Source organism: Mauremys mutica, chromosome 11 (assembly GCF_020497125.1).
Source record: "Mauremys mutica isolate MM-2020 ecotype Southern chromosome 11, ASM2049712v1, whole genome shotgun sequence".
NCBI classification, from domain to species: domain Eukaryota; kingdom Metazoa; phylum Chordata; order Testudines; family Geoemydidae; genus Mauremys; species Mauremys mutica.
In genome coordinates, this window is record NC_059082.1 from 9,629,309 (window position 1) to 9,651,318 (window position 22,010).

The window sequence follows — 22,010 nt, forward strand, 5'->3', positions numbered from 1 at the left end:
CTCGGGATCAGCAGCACATTTGTGCATATGCTGTCTTTGATTTGGCAATCACACTTATTCTCAAAGCCCCTACCCCTCTGCAGACTCCTATTCTGAGAAAGACTCTTCTGCAAGGAGGGGGCTGTGCATAGGGCCACTGCAGGCCAGAATTCAGGTAAATGTTTATATGGCCAAATGTTTCACGAATAAGGTCCCATATGTGGATGTGTATATATATCCCAGCCTGAGAAAGAGAGAAACAGCTTTTGTCTTGGATCTAAAAACACCTCGTATGTTGAAAGCTGAGTGGCACTGGCATTTGCTGCTGACGGCGTTGCTTAAGGAGAAAAATTTTGCAGAATATAAAGTTTCATTTAACGCAGAGGGGGTTTCGTCCCTAAGCTGATCTAGATAAATATTTCTCAATGGTGTGCTAGAGAATAGGACTACTCTCTGGTCAGTTGCCAGATAGCTGCCAGAGCAAAATAATTCAGGTTTTGTTTTTTTTTTAAGCCTGCGAGAGAGAGAACTTTGATATCTAACAACCTGATGTGTTAAACTCATCTTAGACTCTACGTGTTGGAAACAAGACCTCGTGCAGTACATATAAATACCATCTGCATCCAAATTACGTCAACATGTATGGTAATTGACATTGCTGTAAATTATCTGCTACTGATGGACACCAGAACCCTTGATCTGTGCACTCAGGTGCCTCTTTCTGGCTACAGAAATAAAATTACATTTTTACGTAGCATCAAAATGTAAAACAGGCTGTACTGATAGTGTACCAAAGCTTTTAGGCCTAGCTATATTACAAGAGTAAGGAGTGATAGAAATCTGCTTGTCACTTCTTCAGCTGGATAGGCATGACTGGCTTCAAAAGGAAACCTAGGAGTGATAGATTAAAGGAAAGGTGGCCATGAACTCTTCTTTCCCAAAGAAAGTTCAAAGCCTCCTTATTTAGGTTTTTATCACACTAAAAATGGGAAAGGGGGTGAGGAAGATAAAAATTTAAAAATAAATATCTTAAGAAATTATCATCATCTGCGCCTTCTCCAATGTGTCTGGTAAGCAAAGTGTTAAGTGAATTGTAACTAGATCCTCAGGAGACAGTTGCAACCTGGTTATCAGTGGCAGTAAATGGAAGATAATAGCCCCACTAGAGAGTTATGAAATGGCTTGTCTTTGAGCTGCCAAAGTGTTTAGACTCTCTTTTATTATATTCACAGTGGTAATCCGATATGTCCTGACTTCTGTCATCTGTATGTAATGCTTATCAACTCTCTGCCAGTGATTCACCCTCTTGTCAGGGACAATTATTCCTCAAAGTGCTGAGGTTATGACTGAAGCAATATTATGACTAGAAAGAAAATATGAAAGGTGCAGCACATCACAGCAAGCAATCTTGAAGCTGACGTCAAAGTGAAGGAGGACATTGTTGATAAAAAAGGGAAAGTTTTGTTCTAGTGCTCCCAGGGCAGGCCTGGGCATTGCTAAGGTCAAGTGCACATACAACTGCAGTAATGGAAGAATTTCCACGACTTTATTAGAGCCATGTATTCGGGCCTCTCCAGTTCGGGTCGTGTCACCATTTCTGATATAAGTCCCTGTTTACAGGCATTTAGAACAGAACAGGCAAAATTTTGGCCCTAGCACTGGAAGTTGGCAGATAAGAGCTCAGCTCAGGAGCAATTCATTTTCCTACAAATTATCACAAATAAGGAAGCAATCTAGGGGAATCAGGATCCAGTTTGCAGTCATTCTGGGATCTCTGAAATTCCATTAGAATTAGAGAACCTTATGAGTTTCAACTCAAACAAGTGATGACAAACCTGATTCATCAGGTGGGATTCCCAACCTTTGAGTTCCTCTTAAACACGTAAGGAAAAGCTAATAACATTTTGTCACACTTTACGCATGGCTTATGGATTCATTAGCGGGAACAAATGACCAGAGTGACCACCTTTGAATGGCTAATGGCGGGCTTGTGGCTAGGAGAGAAAGACGGCTCTGGAGAAGCTAAGAGGCCGTGCTAAGCTGAGTAGGCTAACAAACACGAGAGGGGCACTGAAGAATAGAAAGCAACTTGAGAACTGAGGCATAGTTGGGGCCCAGAGGTAACAAGCTCAGGGCCAGTGGAGGAAGCTGAAAGTGTGGGACATGTCAGGTCATTTTGTCTCCTCCAAAAGTAACTAGAGACCTTGGTTCAGTAGGCTGTGCCAGTGATGTTGGGCAAAAGCAGCTTGTTAGTGGATCTTGTGGTGCTGCAGGAAGGTTACCAAGTGGTGCCAGTGGCCAATGGTGAAGCTGCCACTGGCCAAAGGTAATACCCGTTCTCTCTGTACCTTGTGCACATACGCACAGATAAGAATCAATATGGATTGTTCAAAACAGGTCAGGATATAATTCACCCCACTCAGTGTTTTTAGCATCAATACTACTAGAACTGGGTGGAAGTGGCGGTGGCTTTAGCAGTCTTCTCTCTTTAATTGCACTGTGCAAATCCTCTTTTCTGTTTCATCCTTGCTAACAAGAGCTTAAGGACAGTCACTTCCTTGGCAGGGAGGGTCAGAGGATATCTAACTGCCAGGGCAGTTGTGATGCCGAGAAAGTCCCAATCTGTGGGTGAGAGCACGGAGGAAGAGGGGAGAAAGAGGAGGTCAGTGTTTAACTTTAGTGAAATTATGTTACGAAGTGGAGCTATTTAACCATTTGTTACCCCGACCAAGGAGAAAAATACAGCCTGATTCTTTTTGTGAGGCTTAGCCCTGCTATTTGATTGGCATCCCCGATTAACTGTACTTGAGGCAGAGAAAGAGAGAGCGCCCACACACACCAACTGGAATCTGCTTTCGTCTTGGGGGTCATGATCGGCAGGGTCAGCTGTGCTTCCAGCAAGACAGAAAAGAAGCCTCCTAAAGCAACAAGGAGAGAAAATGAATCCCGGTGCCTTCTCTAGTATATTGCAGTAATGTAATATAGCAGCAATAACCCCCAGAGTGGCATCTGGTGAACTTGTGACTAAATGCAGCCTGCTTTGCTCAGTGTTCATGAGCTCAGGATGTGTTTATTCCCTCTCACGCATCACGCTGCCAGATAGTTATTGCCTAAATGCAAACAGTTTCAAAAATATTTCTGGGAGCCTCCATGTGCTCCCTTCAGCTTGCCTGTCAGAGCTGAGGGCTGGTATTGCTTTCCCAGCAGCATGAGGGTAGAACTTTCTGCAAGTAAGAAAATACAGAAACTTGGGCAGCGCAACAGAGATAAACTCCTGTGTTGAGCATGACAGGCTGGTGCTGGAACAATGTGTATAGTGGGGGTATTGAGAGCCATCCAACCAAACTGCAAACCCTGTGTGTGAGGGAAACCACTTCAAACCAGGGGGTGCAGCTGCCCCCACAGTTCCAGCCTCTTTTATGACTAACAAAGTGGACAAAAACCCGGTCTAGACTATACAACGTATTGATATTTCTGACACTGCAACTTCATCGCTCTAGTGCTGTGCGTAACGGGGGTATTTCTGGATGCCAGATTTCACTCTGGCAGGTGGAATTACCTACCAGAATCAAAAGGCACCATTCTAGCCCTGCAGGGTGTGAGGGACTCCTCTGAGATTAGTAAGAGTTGTTCCTGCAGGGACAGAGAGAAAGGAAAAGGGCGTGGCAGTCCCTTACCAACACACAGATGTGACCATTGGCTCTGCCACCAGCTACCACATTGCTTGGATTTGCATTACATTATGAAAATGCCCATTCAAAGCCAAAAATAAGAGTAAAGGGAACAATTTAGTAGTGATGGCTATAGCCCCACTCCTCTCTGCTCCCTCTCCCCCTCCCATCCTCCATGTTTCAAGGCTGTTCTATTCATCCACTTCTCCACACACACCCCCCCTGCAACTAGGTAGCTTTACGCAATCCCAGGTTTATAACATCATGTTAGCAGCAGCACTAATAACCCATGATTCCTTTCCCCTATTGTGTTTGTCAGAGGAAATAATCTGGGCACTCCAGTAGCACAGTGCTGAGAAGCTATGGTGTGTTTCTATAGCAACTGACTAATCCACAGGTGGAAGGTGATTGGACACCTTTGGCACCAGCACGATAATTTGAAAGATCTTTTTCACTGCGCTGTTCTGCGGCACGAGTTCATTGTATTGCAACCCATTGAATCTTTATAACCCACCTTGAAAATGCTGCCATGGCTGCACAAATCATTGCAAAGAGTGAGGTGACTTCCAGCAACAAACCCTTGAAATATTTCCTGAGTGGTTAAGAGGCCAAGTTGGGAATGGTGAGATGTATTGGATGGGCTAAAACAAAGGGCTATAACAATAAGCCAGCACTCACTCTCTGAAGTCAGGAATCCTGTGCATGTGTATGGGTTCTGGGGAATGGTCATGTTTGTTAAAGTGGGAGGAGTGCTGGCCAAGGTCCCTGTAAAAGGTGGCCTTCTCTGGTAAGGACCAGGGACTGGCCAATCATGTTTAAATTAGCCCCACCCTGCCGTATCTGTGCTGGGTGTAGGACTTAAAAAGGGAGGAAACTCAGCAGTTTGGGACTGGTTGAGGAGAAAAGCAGCTGAGTTGGGTTATAACATTCCCACATCCAACTCTTCCAAACCCCATTAATCCTGACCTGTTATCACCATCTCTTCTAAGGCATCTCTTTTATAAATGAGTGAATTTAGTATTTGCAAAAGGCATTGGATTGAGATCCCTAGAATCTGAAGTTCCAGCCTGAAGTTTAAAAAATGACAAGTGATTTGTGTGTGTGTGGCGACGGGGACAATGACTAGATTTTTGAATGCCAAAAATCAAGGCACCTCAAAGGTGTAGAGCACCCATGTTCTGAAAAATCAGACCTCTTTACAGTGTCTCATGTTGAGCTCCCTAAATCTGAGGCACCTAGTTATTTTTAAAAAGGCTTTCAAAAGAGTCTTTATCTAAAGGACAGTTGCAGCACGGGCAGTGATATGGCAAACTTCCCTATATTGTTCTATTTTAAGTTCTCTGGACCCGTGGAATCTGTTCTCCCATTTTCGGTTTCCCCCTCAGCCTTGTTGCCCTGCCAGTTACAGTTTGTGGCCAAATGGCATTGCACGCACTTTCTGCTCCCAACTTCACACCGCAAACAAAACTGGGAATATTAGATAAGTATACATAACTTTAAATATAAACATTAATTATCACAGAATATCAGGGTTGGAAGGGACCTCAGGTGGTCATCTAATCCAACCCCCTGCTCAAAGCAGGACCAATCTCCAACTAAATCATCCCAGCCAGGGCTTTGTCAAGCTTGACCTTAAAAACCTCTAAGGAAGGCGATTCCACCACCTCCCTAGGTAACCCATTCCAGTGCTTCATCACCCTCCTAGTGAAAAAGTTTTTCCTAATATCCAACCTAAACCACTCCCACTGCAACTTGTGACCATTATTCCTTGTTCTGTCACATTCACATTCCCAGTTCTGTGTTTGCAATGTGAAGTGGGAGCAGAAAGTATATATGATGTAACAGCTCGGCTCATAGGGATGGGAAAAAGGGGTCGGGAGAATCTTATAAAGAGAAGGAAATAATGCAAATTCCTCTTTAGGTCAATATAATCAAATTATAGAAAGAGGTGTTTATACCAATTGTCAATTTTATTTTTTAAATTTTACCCATCCACTTGGAGCTAAATTTCATAGAAGAAGAATGTCGTTTGAAGCCCCTCAGAATAGTTTAATAAAAAAACTGACTTCAATGGAGCTACACAGGGCTGGCCCTTAGTTTTTAGGAGGAATCCAAACAAAGAGGCAGGCAGATAGGATGATTAAAACTAAAGCATTCTCCACCCCACTCCAATGTGGTGAAGGGCTGGGGCTTTTTTCATAAAACCCTTACAACAACTGTTAATGTGCTGGACACCTCATTAGAAATAGTTGAAGACAGGGTCCCTGGTCTGAATAAATGATCATTTAAATCCAGCAAGACAGCCCAAGTGAGCAATCAGCCCAGGTGAGTATAAGATGATCACATGGGATCTCGGGAAGGTGTGCAATACATCTTGATTATTCTCCAGTAACTCATGCCTTTAACGGCCTTGTTTCCCAATTTACATCCAACAGCCGGAAATTTGGCAGGCTTTTTGTTTTCTTTCTTTTTCTTTTTTATTATTAAAAGAAACAAATAACTGCTCATTTCTGAGGAGCACTGGGCTGTTTCACTTTTCACCACGCCCTTCATTTCAGAGAGGTGCTGAAACTTCAGGGTGTGGCGAAATGGAAGGTGCAGAGTCCATTTTGAATCCATTCTAGATTAGTAGTGATCCAAAGTTATCACCATTTTGTAAGCTGTCCAGTGGCCTGTGCAAAGTCAGTTAGTGGTCTCGGTCCACTGCCCCGTGAACAAGTTTCCACATCACAAATATCGTCACCACAATTAGCATTAATTGATAGCTTTGCTGACAGCATAGAATTCAAGGACTTGATAAGCTATAGAGACAACTCCCCACTTGACTCTCAGACCGTGGTAGTGGGGAAAGTTTGTACTGCTGCTGCCTAGGCTGCTCCTATTCTTTGTGGGCTCAAATCTGCGGTCCTTACTCAGCTACTGATACTTGGAAAATACTATTGACTTCAATGGGAGCTCTGCATTACTAACAACTGATGTGCCCACAGAGGATTTCAGGCCATTTCAGAAAGTGGCAGCATAGGGAGCATCCCTGCAGGAGGTCCATAGCCCTTTACAGAGCTGAATTTCAAAGGGGTTCCCCCATCCCCTACACTGCAGGGTTTGGGGGATTAGCAGCTTTAAGCCAGGCCAGCCTCTGTTAAGTCACCATGCATCTGAACTGCAAGGGGTGAATGCAGGATGTATCGCATATCAGATTGTAAGTGACTGGTGTAAAGAATATGAATTCTGAGTTTTCTTGAAAAAGATGAGGGGTACATCACGGAAATAAATCAGACAACATGTGAAGCTAGTCTGTGTTCTAAGAGACATGACAATTACATGACCTTGTAACAAAGCATGGTCAAGATGACACTGATACTACATGTGAAACAGAGCCTGGTGGAAAGTTGCTATTCTTCAAGCTCTCTTGCATCTAGACATCTTTTAAGGGATTTCAGAATTTAGGGTGAAAAGTGGATCTTAGGTCTTTTAAAAAAAGCCATTTCAAATCCTCATTCATATCACAAATGCTTTTTTCTCCTTTTTTCTGCAGGCCACTTAAATCTCTGGGGCCATGACATTGTCTGGCACTGAATACAGCCAGCCCCTTTTTATCATTATAAAGAAATAATGAAAGCACATGGTAGAGATGTGCTGGCATTTCAGCGTATGGTGCCTTCCTCATTCTCCATAGATAAGCCTTGAAGAACATATAGTATGATGATAACGTTAATTATTTCCAATATAAGAATGGAAAATTCCTAGCAATTCAAAATCATTCCTGCTGCCTAGAATGAATATATGTTCAAAGTAAAAGAAACCAAACACATTCCCACTTTTGTGAGTTATATAACAGCAAGTGACCTATATTTTATTACAGTACACAGCTGTTTTATCACATAAGTAAATAAATCACCATTGAACCAACGTTGGGAACAAAAATTTTGAATAATAACACAATTAACTTTTCCCACAAAAGTCCAAGCAGCCCACTCGCTCATAGTTGCTACAAGCTGTGATTCCCACGTGAAAGATATCAACTTATTTCCTTTTCCTGTCAATCATCTGTACCATGTGGGGCCATGGTATGTCAGGTTATGACCTTTCACTCTGGGCATGAGCCTGAAAGCCACTAGTGAATCACCCAGTTTAATTATTTAGGCTGTTTCTAATAAATATAAAAATGTGGCCCTAACATATTTCACATGCTTGTTCAGTTCTGCCTTTCAAGCCTTTCTTATCAGGCCTACCAGCCTGAACGTTTGCTGTTAGCATTGGAAGGAAATCTGTCCATCACAAAGTCTATTACTTGGGCATCGGGCTTTTCTAATTGATTTTGAGCTTCCTGGCTCATGAATCCATCACCCTTCATATTGTCCACAGGGGAGTTTCTAAAATTTTCCTTGCCTCTTTTCACACAAAACTGGACTTTTGTTCATTGTCGCAGTCAAGAGCCCTGATACTTCAACGTTCACAAAAGAGTTCCTTCAACGTGAATGCAGGAGTGGGGTGAGTATTCACCGCCTGTCTCCCTACTCCACAACCTCACCCTCTATTTTAATTTTATTCTCTAATATTCTCTCCACCTTTGAAACAAAAACAAGTAATGCAATAACTTCCTTATGATATAATGTTTTAATGTGCGATGCTCGCAGCTCCCTTTCCAGTCTCCTAGGAACAGGATATGTATTTCTCCCATTCCTGGAACTCCAGCCAAGCCAAAACAGCAGGGCAACCCACCTTTGAAGCTTCACTAACACAGAGAATGGAAATCCCAATAAGGGTTTCCCTTAGGGAACTTCCAAATCCTAGAGACACTGGTCAATCCAAGTCAATAGTCTGGTTCTATATTTAGCATTATTAATATGTAATGAGTTCTTACTGACAGTACTGCCATTTAAGTGGAAAGTAACTTTTTCTTCCCTAGAGAAAGGATTAATACATTCTAATGCATTGCAAATATTTATGCTCTAATCACAACAAGACTTCCAAATGGTAAACACAGGATAGAACTAAATATGAGAAAATAACTGATGTTGCCTTTCAAAACAATAAATCTTTAAATCTAGATTGCCAGACCCAAATATTACTTTGAAACATTCCCCAAACGTACAGCACTTTTCCAACATTTCTTGCTATTTTTTCTCCTATTGCTTCAGGCCTATATAAGAAGGCAAGTGTGAAGCACCATCCTCATGTTTATATATTAAAATATATAAAGCTATGCTAATTCAAAGGAAAAAACAACCCTTTATGCTCGTTCATTAACTCTGTTGGCTGCTCAGGACTAGACCTGGTCAGAAAATGGAATTTGTATTCTGTGCAAAACCACAACATTTCAAATTTTATTCTCATTCTGAATGGGAATGAAAAGTTGAAATGTTAAACGGTGCCACTAACAAAATGTCCAGAATATTTTGGTTTAGAAACATAAAAATGACCTTCTTGAAATGTCTCAGTTCAATAAGATCAAAATGAACATAAAAGTTGAAACAAAATATTCCAAACTTATCAAAACAAAACATTTAATTTTGATAAGATCAGAAAGTTTAGTTCTGGCTTTTAAGTTTTACTATATTTTATATATATATATATATATATATATATATAATATAGCATAAGTACAATGTTATCAAAATGTAACCTTATTGCAATGAAGAGTTTTAATAATGTCCCATCAATACTTTTAACAAAATTGATGTGTTCTCATGGAAGCTTTTGAATTGGTCAAATCAGCATTTTACAACAGGAAACCATTCTGTTGAAATATTTTTGACCTGTCTACTCAGGACACATCAAAAAAGCATTGGAAATGTAATATACTATAATATGTCAGCAGAAAACCCAGGCCCTCCCTGGTGAAAGAGCGGTCTATCTCAAAGCATCTCAAAGAAGGACATCACATCTTGGAAATGTAGTAAGAGACTGAGAAATTTAAAAAGCAAACTGTGAAACATGAAGGTGTCAAATTCATTTAGAGAACATGATATATTGCATGGAACGTGCTTCAGTTTGCACTCACCTTATGTGGCTTTTCAAAGACTGAACTTTCATGCACTAAGTTCAGTGACAGGCAGCAGAGCACTCTACCCATTACTGTCCCAGGGAAGCTGTGGATCAAATCAAATAAAGTTACTTAGTTGTGAACATGGAACCGCATCCTCAATTCTCTGAATCTAAACTGAACAGCTAATTCTTGCCTAGTAATTTAATAGGGGCAATAGGTTGTCACAGCATCCATTTTTCAGTTTTAAATCAGGCATGGGTGAAGATCTTTGCACTCAGTGATAGAGGCTTTTTTGTGTTCAGCTCCCTGGAGATCTTCCCAAGCTGAACACAGATCTTCCCAAGGCGGTATGGAGACTCAAGGCCATTTAGCTCGTGGTGTCCCCACCAACCTTGCCTTGCCCACACATATTCTATATGTATCATCTTAGGACCAAAGTGTGGTTCTACTCTGAAAAGTGACTATAAAAGAAATCTCCCTTCCTTGCATGTACAAAGCCAACACAGCTTTGGGAGCTGCATGGTATTCTGACTTTGACATCATCATCGGAATCACAGAGTTCCAGTAGGAGTGCCAGTTTCTTTCCTCAGTTTCTCCAGTGTAACCCCCACAATGGAGTCTTTGAATGGGGCAGCCAGCATATAAACAGAGGCAGAATTTGAAGACCCATGACGTTGCCAAGTGCGATTGAAAGCGGAATTTGCTGCGAAGAATCTGTTGTTACTAGTGATGGTGCATTAATAACCCAGCTTGATTTTCAGATCCCAGGTCGGGATAGTCGGGAGAAAAACCTTGCCTTTTACTTCTCTATTAAACTAATAAAAATACACAAATGCTAATTTACATTTGAAATGGAAATCACCCAGACATACTACACATGAAATCCCGCAATGCTGTTATATAGAACCACCAAGTGCAGCTTCACAGTACCTGTACGACACTAGATATTATTTACAATAGTAGCTCTTGTGCAGTGCAGGTAAGTTCTACTAAGGTGGACAATCTAGGAGCAGAGGTGCTTATGTAACCCATGCACCTTCTGAGTGTGGTGTTCTGTCCCTTCTAGTTGCACCTAGAGAGAGAGATTAATGAGTTTGCTCTACAGCCTTAGCTAACAGCCATATGGCTTTTAGCTCATTCAGTAGAGGCTCATGCACTAAGCGCCCGAGGTTCGATCCCACCCGCCGACGACCAAGGTCTGTCGGTGTTACACTAACTCTCATGATTTTGGGTGGGGAGATTGTAGAGCTCCACTGGCTGGAATCAGGTTATCACTTGAGAATCTCAGCTTTTAGGGAAAAGAAAGACAAAAAAATACATTTTGAGCTGTCCTTGCTGCAGAGAAAAGCTTGAACTCCAAATAAAAGACCTGTGGTCCAGCCGCAGCTGGTCTGGGTCAGCTGATTCAGGTTCACAAGGTCCAGGCTGCAGGGATAAAAATTTCAGTGTAGATGTTTGGGCTTGGGCTGGAGCCTGGGCTTTGAAACTCTGTGAGGCAGGAGGGTCTCAGAGCCTGGGCTCCAGCCTGAGTGGGAATATCTATCCTGCATTTTGTAGCATCACGAGCCTGAGTCAGCTGACCCAGGCTCTGAGATTTGGTGCTGCAGATTTTTTATTCAAGTGTAGACATACCCTATGTGTTCCAACTCCAGAAAGCAAGCAAGCAAGCAAACAAACAAAACCCAATGAATTTTTTTTCCAATCTTATTAGTTTTGGCAGCTGCTCATGATTTTGGATGCTTGGAGTTGGCACCATTGCAGCCGCAGTCATGTGACACTGCCGTGCATTCCATTATTCCTTCCTCTTCCTCCTCAATACCCCCTCAATGAAAGGCAACTGGAGAGAGTAAAAGCTGTCTTAGGTTGTAACCTTCACATAGCTTTAGTCCACCCTCCATTGCTAAATAAACCTTCTATTGACTTCAGTGGAAGTGCCCTATAGGGGTAGAATAGGGCTTACAGATTTGGCTAGAAACAAACCCATGAAACCGCAAACGAGCCCAAACAAAGAACAAATCTACCAGCTGCTTCTCCCATTGCAAAATCTATATGCAAAAATTGATCACACTGCATTCTCTCAAATCTCTCTGGCTTAGCTTAGGACAAGTCCATTTTCCCTTGTGAAAGCGAAGGCACTGCAGCATTAGAAAGCAACACCTGTTGCCCTTGGTTTCATATGCCACCCTACTCTTTTTATTTGCCTCTTCTTTCCTTTTTGGGGTGGGTTCAGTCCCAACTTTTTGAAGTTGTTGAGCAGAGAATCAGTGGGCCCTTTCTTCCTCAAACATACAGAGAGATGCACCTTTGGGCATTCATTAGAACAGTGTTTCCCAAACGTGGGATGTCGCTTGTGTAGTGAAAGCCCCTGGCGAGCTGGGCCGGTTTGTTTACCTGCAGCATCCGCAGGTCCGGCCGATCGCGACTCCCACTGGTTGCGGTTCGCTGCTCCAGGCCAATGGAAGCTGCTGGACATGGCGGCCAGTATGTCCCTCAGCCCGCGCCGCTTCCAGCAGCTCCCATTGGCCTGGAGCAGAGAACCGCAGCCAGTGGGAGCCGCGATTGGCCGGACCTGCAGACGCGGCAGGTAAACAAACCGGCCCAGCCTGCCAGGGGCTTTCCCTACACAAGCGGCGTTCCAAGTTTGGGAAACACTGCTTTAGAAGACCAGAAACAGCAAACTCATGTGGATTCTTAATTTATGTTAGATTTCGGAGAGAGTACCAGCGACAGTTATGTTTCCCACTCCTCTAAATGGGACTATTTCAAAATAAATTGAGGACGTGATAGGAAGTGGAAAAAAATTCCCCAGCTGTATCACTGCTTTTTCCTTGGATTCCTATCTTGACTGATGGGCCATTGTTTTTTAGGCTGTACCTGCTCCTTTAATAATTTCACCACTGTCAGCTGTGAAATCCCAAACAGCTTTCAAATGACAAAAGACAGAGAGGCTTTGATGGTTCCCTAAGGCCATGCTCAGATGTTTTTAACATGAAGGGCTGGAGATATAAGAGAGCCTCATCCAGGTGGATGCCAACATATCCAAGGACGTGTTTTCTTCCCTTCTAATCAGCTTGTTAGCTTCCCCATCCCAGACAACTGCAGAGTTAGTGGCAAGACTCAAACAAAAATGGCCTACATGTTATTTTAGTCATTCAGCCATTAGGAGACACTAGCTTCCAGTTCGTTTGGGTAACATTAGCCCCGTGGAAAGAAAACTGAAGTCAACTCTATAAAGGCTTGCATTTGTAAAATCATGGCCTCCTACACAGTTAGCAGGGTATTACTAATAAAAAAAATGTACAAATGCATAAAATGCCAATGATCTGGGCTGTCGTAAAAGGGGAGTCTTTGAAATAATGAAACATAAGCCTGAGCATAAAAAGAAACAGAACTTGAAAAACAATTACAGACATCTGAGGGTTGGTGAAGAAAGAGTGAACTGGGAATGATGATCTAATATAAAAGATAGGCCTAGACCAAACTCCCATATCGAAACATGCCTGGACTTTGGGGATGTTGGAAATGCAAAACTGGATCTAGATTTACATTTTACAAATACTACTGTCTTTACTGTGGATGGAACCAAAGTACTAGATTCAAACATCAACCCAGAACTTAAAGGTTTGAATTTTGCTCCTTAAGCCCATCTTTGAGAAATACAAGAGCCCTTTCCCCTTTCATTGTTCCTACATGAATATATATAAGCCGCTGCTCAAACACAAGTAGTGAGTATATCAAGCTCATGTGAAACTGAATTGTAGGAATGTTTTAACATTCTATACGCTTTGTGAAAAACGTAGATGCTTTGTATTATTGACTCGTACCAGCTAGGTTTGTGGAACTACCATCTGCCATCTTCTCTGTCTTTACACTTTTAGCAAGACTGATTAAAATATAAAATTAGGTCCTGAATCTTCAGAGTGCTGCTAAGGCACTGGTGAAAGGAAAGAGGGTGTGGTTCGGCTCTGTAGTTGGCTGATTGCCAGGTGCCATAACAGCCCCTGGAAATCATTGGCTGCTAGTATAAGATAGAGCAGACTAGAAGTTGCTCTAACTTGCACTATATATTGTACCGATCCCAGGAGTGCAAAGCTGGCTAGGTAGACATTAATAATACTATAGGTCAGTTTGGTTTTGGCACTAACTGTTTTCAAATTTCTAAAGTCACTGTGAGTTGTACGGATAAATCCCATGAAGCTCTTTGAAAATTTAAGAAGCATTATCTTTCATTTCAAATAACTTGCTTTTTTGAGTTAAATGGCAAGTACCTTAAATGTCCATAGGCTCATATCTGAAGTAACCATCACAAAGTTTGCATGGATTTCCTGCAATTTCTATAGGAGCTTTGGTGTCAAAGTAAAGATGAAGATGTGCTGGTGAAATAGTATTTCATTAATCAGAATAGTTATTACATACACAAGCATAAGCAAGAAAAAATTAGGGGGCACTGACACTGAAATAAGTGGCAATTTTACTTAAATTTTACTTAAATTTTACAATTATAGTTCTTTGTTTTGTTCACCTTGTTCTATTTACTGTCTCTAACAACACATAAAGCTTCCCTGGTTTCTTTACATTTGCAGAGAACGTTAATAGTGATTTCAGAACCTCATACTTAAGCAATCATTCAGCATTTAAGACTCATGAATCAATGTTTAGATTACATGAGCTGCAGAGTTGTGGATGTGGATACAGGTACCTTGACATCATGAGGAGACAAGTGAAATATTCAGCTATTGCCTACGTTTAGAAATGTATTTGCTTGGCCTTGAGGGCTTGCTAAATAACTTTTAATTTATTTAGATGAATGAAACATTTTCATTCTTATTACTAGTTTTTCCTCCTCTTTGCTTTCAAATGCTAAATTCCTCACATGGAACACATAACACTGACACTCACAAATACATGCAACACAATCTGACTTAAAATAAATTTTCAAGTGAAGGCTGACACTTAGGAACATAAAAACTGCCATACTGGGCCAGACCAGTGGTCCATCTAGCTTTGTATCCTGTCTCTGACAACGGCCAGTACCAGAGCTTCCAGGGGAAGTGTACAGAACAGAGCAGTTGCAGTGATCCACCCCTGTCTTTTCCTCCTGGCTTCCGGCAGACAGACTAGGATTGCCCTGAGCATGCAGCTGAATCCCTGGCCATCTTGGGAAATAGCCATTGCTAGATCCATCCTCCATGAACTTGTATTTCTTTTTTGAACCCAGTTATACTTTTGGCCATCACAACATCCGACATCAGAGAGTCCCTCGGATTGTGTGTTGTGTGAAAGTATTTACTATTGTTTATATCAAGTTTGTGTCCTATTCATTTCCTCAGATAACCCCTGGGTTTTTGTATTGCTGGAAAGGGTAAATACTTCTCTAGTCACTCTTTCCACACAATTCATGATTTTACAGACTTCTATCATATCCCTCTTTATTTATCTCTTTTCTAAGATGAGCAGCCCTAATCTCTCCTAGTATGGAAGACATTACATATCCTTGATCATCTTTGTTGCCCTTCTTTGAAAAACTTTTCCAGTTCCACTGTAATCTTTCTGAGATGGGCTGACCAGCACTGGACAGAGTATTCAAGGTGTGGGCACACCATGGCTTATATAGTGGCTGTAAAGGGGAACTCACCTCTGGAGCGCCTCTTAGTGGCTGAGTGTGGTACCACTGTCCTTTTCTCACCCCTGGCACCTCCTGTAAGCTGCAAGGTGTGTTAGGTCTTCAGTGGCTTGGCCCTCACTAAGGTCTTCAGCCTGGCTCTGGGCTCTTTTCTCCCTCGTTGTGATAGCAGGGAGCTATACAAGTCTCTCTGATCAGGGACAGCGGCAAGTTGAACCTCTCCCAGCCAACCACAGTGACACACTAGACCTATGCTTTTATAAAAGCACATCTGTCTTGAAAGGATAAAGGGTTATCACTCAAAGTGCATGCAGGGGCTTTATAGAAAGATCATATAATGCCTAAAAGTACAGCTGGTCAAAAAAAAGGGAGCATTTTTTTAACACCTCCCCCCCTTTTTTTTTAATTTCAAGATCTGAAATTTCAGCTAAACTCAAAAACTTCCGAGCAGCCCTACAGATGCCCCCAAATGGTGCATAAAATGTTTGTGAAGTTTTTGTCAACGTTTTTCCCTTTTATGTCTTGAACATTTTTGACAAGTACCTGGAGAGAACTTAGCATTTTTGTAGGGTTTCATGGGTTTTAAGTGTGTTTCTTAAATATTAACTCATCCGTCTTCCCAAAGGTTAGAGAGCCAAGGTGGGTAGCCAGAGACCGACATGGCTACAACTACACTTCATTCACAAAGGTTGGTAGTAACAACTGAGAAACAGCATAGGGGTTGCAGGTTCTTTTTTGCAGGGAGGGGTTAATGAAGACCGTTTTCTCTTCTGGAATTCTAAATTCAAATCCTGGCTCACAACGCAAATGCAAATGAACCGCGTGGTCTCACCACTGTCTCTCCCCCCCCTCCCGCCACATCAGAAAATGACAGCCCAGTTTGGCATAAAACAGCACAACTGGCAGTCCCTGGGAATAGAATAGCAAGGCTTGTTGCATGCCAGGCTAGAGGCACGTTGGGCAGCATGATGCAGTCAGGAATTAAATAGCCGGGGTGTTGCAAGCTGTAGTTCAGGTGAAATGGCAGTGCTGGGAGTATTCGAATTTAAATAGCAAGGAAGGCATTACTGAATAGCACGGAGGGCGGGGAAGCTTGCAGGTTGATGCCTCGAGCTAAAGAGTCCCTTGCACTAAATTCACTCTTAAATTCATTTCCAGTATCTCGTTTGGGTTTTTTGTTATTTTATACACAGATTTTTAAAGCACTTCTCCTGAAATCAGCACATTCTAGTTTCTTTGCTCTGTAATTTAATAAAGGTCAAACCAATTCTTTCCAAAGAGTTACAGCTCCTCCCAGCTGAGTGCTTCTAGGTCAGGTTTCAGCCTGGAACAAATATTTTATGTTCGAGAGTTAAAGGTCTCTCAAAATTGCGGTTCATATTGGAAACCCTGTCATAGCCTTAGCCATACTGGTGCAAGCGGGTGCTGCTTTAATAAAAAAGGCCTTAATCTCATTTGGCTCTACCTCAGTGGCAGCTTGAAGTACTTGGATCAAACAGTACAGCTGTGAGTTGTGACACTGCCTGGACTGAAGCCCAGAAAACTTTTCCCAGAGAAAACCCTGGAGGGAGAGGAAAGAAAAAATAAAAAAAGGTTTGACAACAGAAATACAATACACTGAAGTGTAAAAAAAAAAAAAATACAAAAAAAAAAAAAAGAAACAACCACCAACCCCCGCCCCCCCCCCCCAAACAACAGAAAACCCAAATCCAAAGCTGGAATCCTTCTTCAAAAGGTTACTTTATAAGGCAGAAAAGTCAATTTGGGGAGTCTTCCAGCTATGGCTGCAACCCATAGTTTGCAGTACAATGGCATATGACCAAAGCCAAACAAGGAATATGGGAGCTGAATGATACCACCCACTCAATGTTCATTTATTTTTTTAAAACGGCAACTCTGAATTTTTGAAGAAGAAGAAAACAATTGGGGTAATAAAAAAGGGGGTTGGAAGAAGTGCCATAAAAATACCTAGCATGAGTGTGTTCGCATTTTTTTTTTCATTATTATTATTTGAATCCGCAGGATGATACCTTCCCCGAAAGGAGATAAAGAGGGGAAAAAACCCAAAACAAACAAAAAAAATAATAAAAACCACATCTGGGTGGAAGGAAATGTTCTTTTTTAGAAGGCAGCAGCCTTGCTCAGGAGTCAGAAGGTCAGAGGGCGAATTTCTAGTGATGGAAAACATTAGAGCTTGATATTTCTCATCTGTCAGTCCCATTAAGTACCAGTTTTTAAGGACTCGGGACTGTGCAATGTGCCTTTCTTCAAGTTAGCAGGATAATAAAGATTCCGCTGCCTTTTGCAGATGTTTAAAGACATGATGTGAAAGACAAATTCTTCTCCTAAAACCCTCAAGAAATGTCACTTCTGTGTCTTACCGAAAGAGCTCCAGCACATTCCTCACATAAACATCTGCCGGAAACATTTGAAAAAGGAGGCAGTTGAAATAATGGCTTTTGTAGGCTTCTTGCTTTTTTAAAAAAAAAAAAGAAAATGAATTTGTGGAAAGTTCTTTCTCCCAAAGCAACTTTCCTCTGCAAACATGCATCAGCTCAGATGTTTTGAGAGAGCAAGCTGTAAAATGAAGGCAGGAAGGAATGGTTGAACGTATTCCTTCCCAGCCTTCTGTATCAATCACACCTCAAAGATGGGTCTAAATCAGAGCTTTCTTTTACTTCAGAAAGTTGTCACTCTTCATTGTTATCCCTGCGGCCTGCCCCGCTTCCCGCAGCTCCCATTGGCTGGGAACGGCGAACCGCAGCCACTGGGAGCTGCGGGCGGCCGTGCAAATGTAAGCAAACTGTCTGGTTGCCCATCACTGGGTGAGAGAAAGATGGAAAGACGTGCCGGGAACTTCATTCCTACCCCATAACAGTGAGTATTTTGCACAAATCTATGTATCTTAGAGTTTTGGCCCAACACTATAGTAGCCAAATGTTTCATGTAGCAGTCCCTAGTGGGGTCCATGAAGGGTTCTGTTCCTCTTCCTTCCTTGGTTATAAGAAGCTGTGCTTGGGGTGTGTGAACCCCACCCTGTGAAGAGGGTTGCCAGCCCTGTGAATGTGTAATATGGGGCAATTCTACACAGACAAGGGGATTGATTAGATAAAGCACAGAAAATGTGATTGTTCCTTGAGAACAGAGACGGAGAACTAAGGATTCAATCTGCTACCCTCTCTCACCCTGTGTAGTACCTTACTGTGTGCACACCAGCAGGGTCTACTAAAGGTTCCCTAGTGTGCTTTAATGTAGTTCTGTTTCAAACTGCACAATGTTAAAGCACACTAACCGGGTCTACACAGACCAACTGATGGTCTTTAGAAATCACCCCTCTGTACACTGTATAACCCCACCATGTAGACAAAACCTCACTAAATAGTCCCACTGAAATCAACAGGTATTATTTCTCCAACTCCTTGTATCTGTATTTGCCAGAAGCAAGCAGACAGGAGACATGCCTCCTAGGGTCTGTGGGAAAATGAAGCCCTAACTTCGATATAAGGAGTGTAGTAACCATTATGTTAGACTATTAGTGTAGACTAGAGTAGGTTAGAATGTTGTAAACCCTGTGTCTTGAAAACAGTCTATCAGCAGAACTCAAGGACATGAGGAGGAAAGAGAAAATCACCTTCCATTTTCACAGACCTTAGCAGGGCTCTTCCTACACTAATGCCCATGATTAAACAACATGGTCATCTGTACCATCACATAAATCTGCCCTCAGTTACATCTATGAAACCCCACAGACTTTAATGGGGTTGCATAAGTGGAACTGAGGCAGAACTTAGTTGATCTCTAAAGATTTGTAAAAGGCAGTTCATTCATGTGGGTCAAGTGACAAAATAGGCTTAAATGTAGAACATTTAATATTTACAAATATTCATGAAATTATGACAAAGACATGGAACTTCACTGGAAATCAGCTGCAGGGCAGAAAATGCAAAGGGTCTGATTTTAAGTGGTAGGGTGCAAAACTACAATTAAAAAAATCAGGCAAGCAACTGCATACCTCAGTAACCTTTATAATCACCATGATTGCATGTGCAATACATGTGCAAACTGCCAGCTAAGCATTAGATTCTGCCATAAATTTTGGTGTTAGAGTTTACTACCATTCCACATGCTTCGAGGGTTAACTCTTATTTCAGGGTTTCTTGTGTTCGGGAGAAATGTGCCTAAAGTGTTAACAACATATCTTTTTTTTATTTTTACAACAAATAGAGAGGTGGAGGCCTTGTTTCCTTTTAGTTAAACAGTCTTGATTGTCTCATCAAGCTTACTGGGAAAAACCTCTTTCCAAGTTTAACTAATGGAGGTGCAGAAAAACAGTAACATTTTCCAATTGTTTCTTATCTATTGGAGCCCACTTTCTTAAGTTGCTAACAATTGTCTTTCTTGATGATTAGTCACCACTGGATATCAGATGGTTTTTATATATTTACAAAAAAGGTTGAAAGTTCAACCTTCCCCAGGTTTCCATACAGTAATAAAACATCTTTCATGTGATCTTAGATCCCAGAATCCCTTGTGAGTTTGAGGCAGTTGCTGGACTCCTCTCCTGCACATGGCTTAATAAAATGTAAAGTTCACTGGGTTTGTGAGAAAGTCGGCTTATTTCCCGCATATCCCTAAAGATGCTGCAGGATCTCTCCATGGTGTGACACACAGAGGCCAAAAATCAAGTTAATTTCCCTTGAATAGATTTTGAAAGGTTCATTCCATACTTTTGTTAATGAATTGATTTGCTTCTCGCCTCTCTTTGGCCAAATTCATTTTATGTGTGGCAGCATGTTAACATGAAAGTATTTTCGTGGTTTAAGCATTTCGAGCACAATCTCCAATTTCAGTGGGACTATCGTCCATGTTGAGATTACTTGAATGAATAACAGTTGAAGAATCTGGTCCTTTGTCCTTCCCTTAAAAAAAAAAAAAAAAAGCTAAATCCTTCTCACTTGACCCAGATGATGAATCTCAGGATTTGGTTTAAAGTATCTGAGCAAAAGCAAAAATACAAATCTCCCAACACCATTGTTTAACACAGCTGATAGCTAGCAGCTATGCAATAAGGCAAGATGGTTATGAGCAGGCACTGCTTATATTATGTTGAATGACAAATGCCCCTTTCTCAGATAATTTGTAACTCAGAACACAATTCATCAATGGGACTTCAGTGAGAATTACCTGTGTTCTTTCCTGCACAGGAATATATTGAAAATACATGCTTAAATACTTTGCTGAAACGTGGCCTGACTTGGTAAAGATGGACATTTTAGGAAGGATTGACAATTCTTTTCCGGGAACTTTCTGCCAGAGTTTTAAGAGATCACTTTCTTAAACCATGTTGTGGGACTTTTTACCTCTCTCTATGACATCAGTGAACATGTATGCTTGGAAGCCCGACAAGGCTGCTAAAAGAAATGTCTTTTTTAAAGCAACAAATCAGGTGAGATGCAGACAGGTGCAGTATGATCTTCCCCACACTGATCTTCACATAACTTCAGACCTGACCTGAATGAAGCACTGGGCCCCAGGGTAAGAGACAACTCTCTCATGAAGAAGAGAATGATTATGCTGCTGAATTATTTGAAGTAGCTTTGTGAAATATCTTCTGTGTTTTAAGTACAGATAAGATCACTCTGATGGGTCGGATCACAGAAACCCCCTTGGGAACTGCCAACTGATGTGCCAAAACTACTTCTGCCCCTGCTTTCCCTGCCAGCTTGGGACTCCAGCACCCTGTCTTGCTCAGCCAGACATGCCAGTCTGCTCCAACACAGACCCAGGGTCTGAACCACATGCCCCAAAGCTGCAGACTTAACTGAAAGCAGGTTAAGAAGTGTTCCTGCCTTTAACACTCAGATGCCCAACTCCCAAATAAATCCGTTTTCCCCTGTATAAAGTGTATACAGGGTAAACTCATAAATTGAGATATGCACAGCTGTTTGCCCCTCCCCCCACCAGGTATTAATACATACTCTGGGTTATTAATAAATAAAAAGTGATTTTATTAAATATAGAAAGCACTAGGTTAAAGATGGATTCCTGTTCAGGTGACATGATCACATCTCACTGTAAGACTTCATTACCCACTTGCTAGCACACGCGTATACAGGAAGACTTACAAGTAAAACAAAGCCATCTACAGACAATTGCCCTGGTTGATGGGAGCCATCAAGACTCCAAACCACCATTAATGGCCCACACTTTGCATAATTACAATAGGCCCTCAGAGTTATAGTTCATATTTCTAGTTTCAGATACAAGAATGATACATTCATACAAATAGGATGACCACACTCAGTAGATTATAAGCTTTGTAATAATACCTTACAAGAGACCTTTTGCATGAAGCATATTCCAGTTACATTATAGTCACACTCATTAGCATATTTTCATAAAATCATATAGAGCGCAAAGTCACAATCACTACACCTCAGTTTATCACGGTCCTGGAGCAAACAAGAGGGACTATTTCACCCACACAAATCCACCCAGAGTGGAGGACATTTGATTGGTTTATTTTTGTAATCCATTACCGTTGTTCTTTTTGAACGCACATTAAATTGTCTCCGTGTTTCACTAATCTCTGTTTTAGCATCTCAGTACAAAAGATAGAATTTTATTCTAGCTACAAATAAACAAAATTAGGATCTGAATAACTTTTGCTTTGAATTCAATATTTGTGGGCAAAGATTTGAATGGGCAAGCCAGGACCTAGTCTCAGCTGCAACATTTGGGTTTTTTT

The 22,010-nt window shown here is 41.6% G+C and overlaps 1 long non-coding RNA gene across 1 annotated transcript in view; it reads right to left on the reverse strand.

The window, feature by feature from the left end:
• Positions 1-1,969: 1,969 nt before the first annotated feature.
• LOC123344746 overlaps positions 1,970-22,010 on the reverse strand; it is a 74,155-nt gene continuing 54,114 nt past the window's right edge. Inside the window, exons 2-5 of the long non-coding RNA XR_006572649.1 lie at positions 9,655-9,742; positions 3,543-3,612; positions 2,819-2,897; positions 1,970-2,601 (exon numbers count right to left, since the gene is read on the reverse strand). This is a non-coding gene — a long non-coding RNA (uncharacterized LOC123344746). The remainder of the gene's footprint in view (positions 2,602-2,818; positions 2,898-3,542; positions 3,613-9,654; positions 9,743-22,010) is intronic.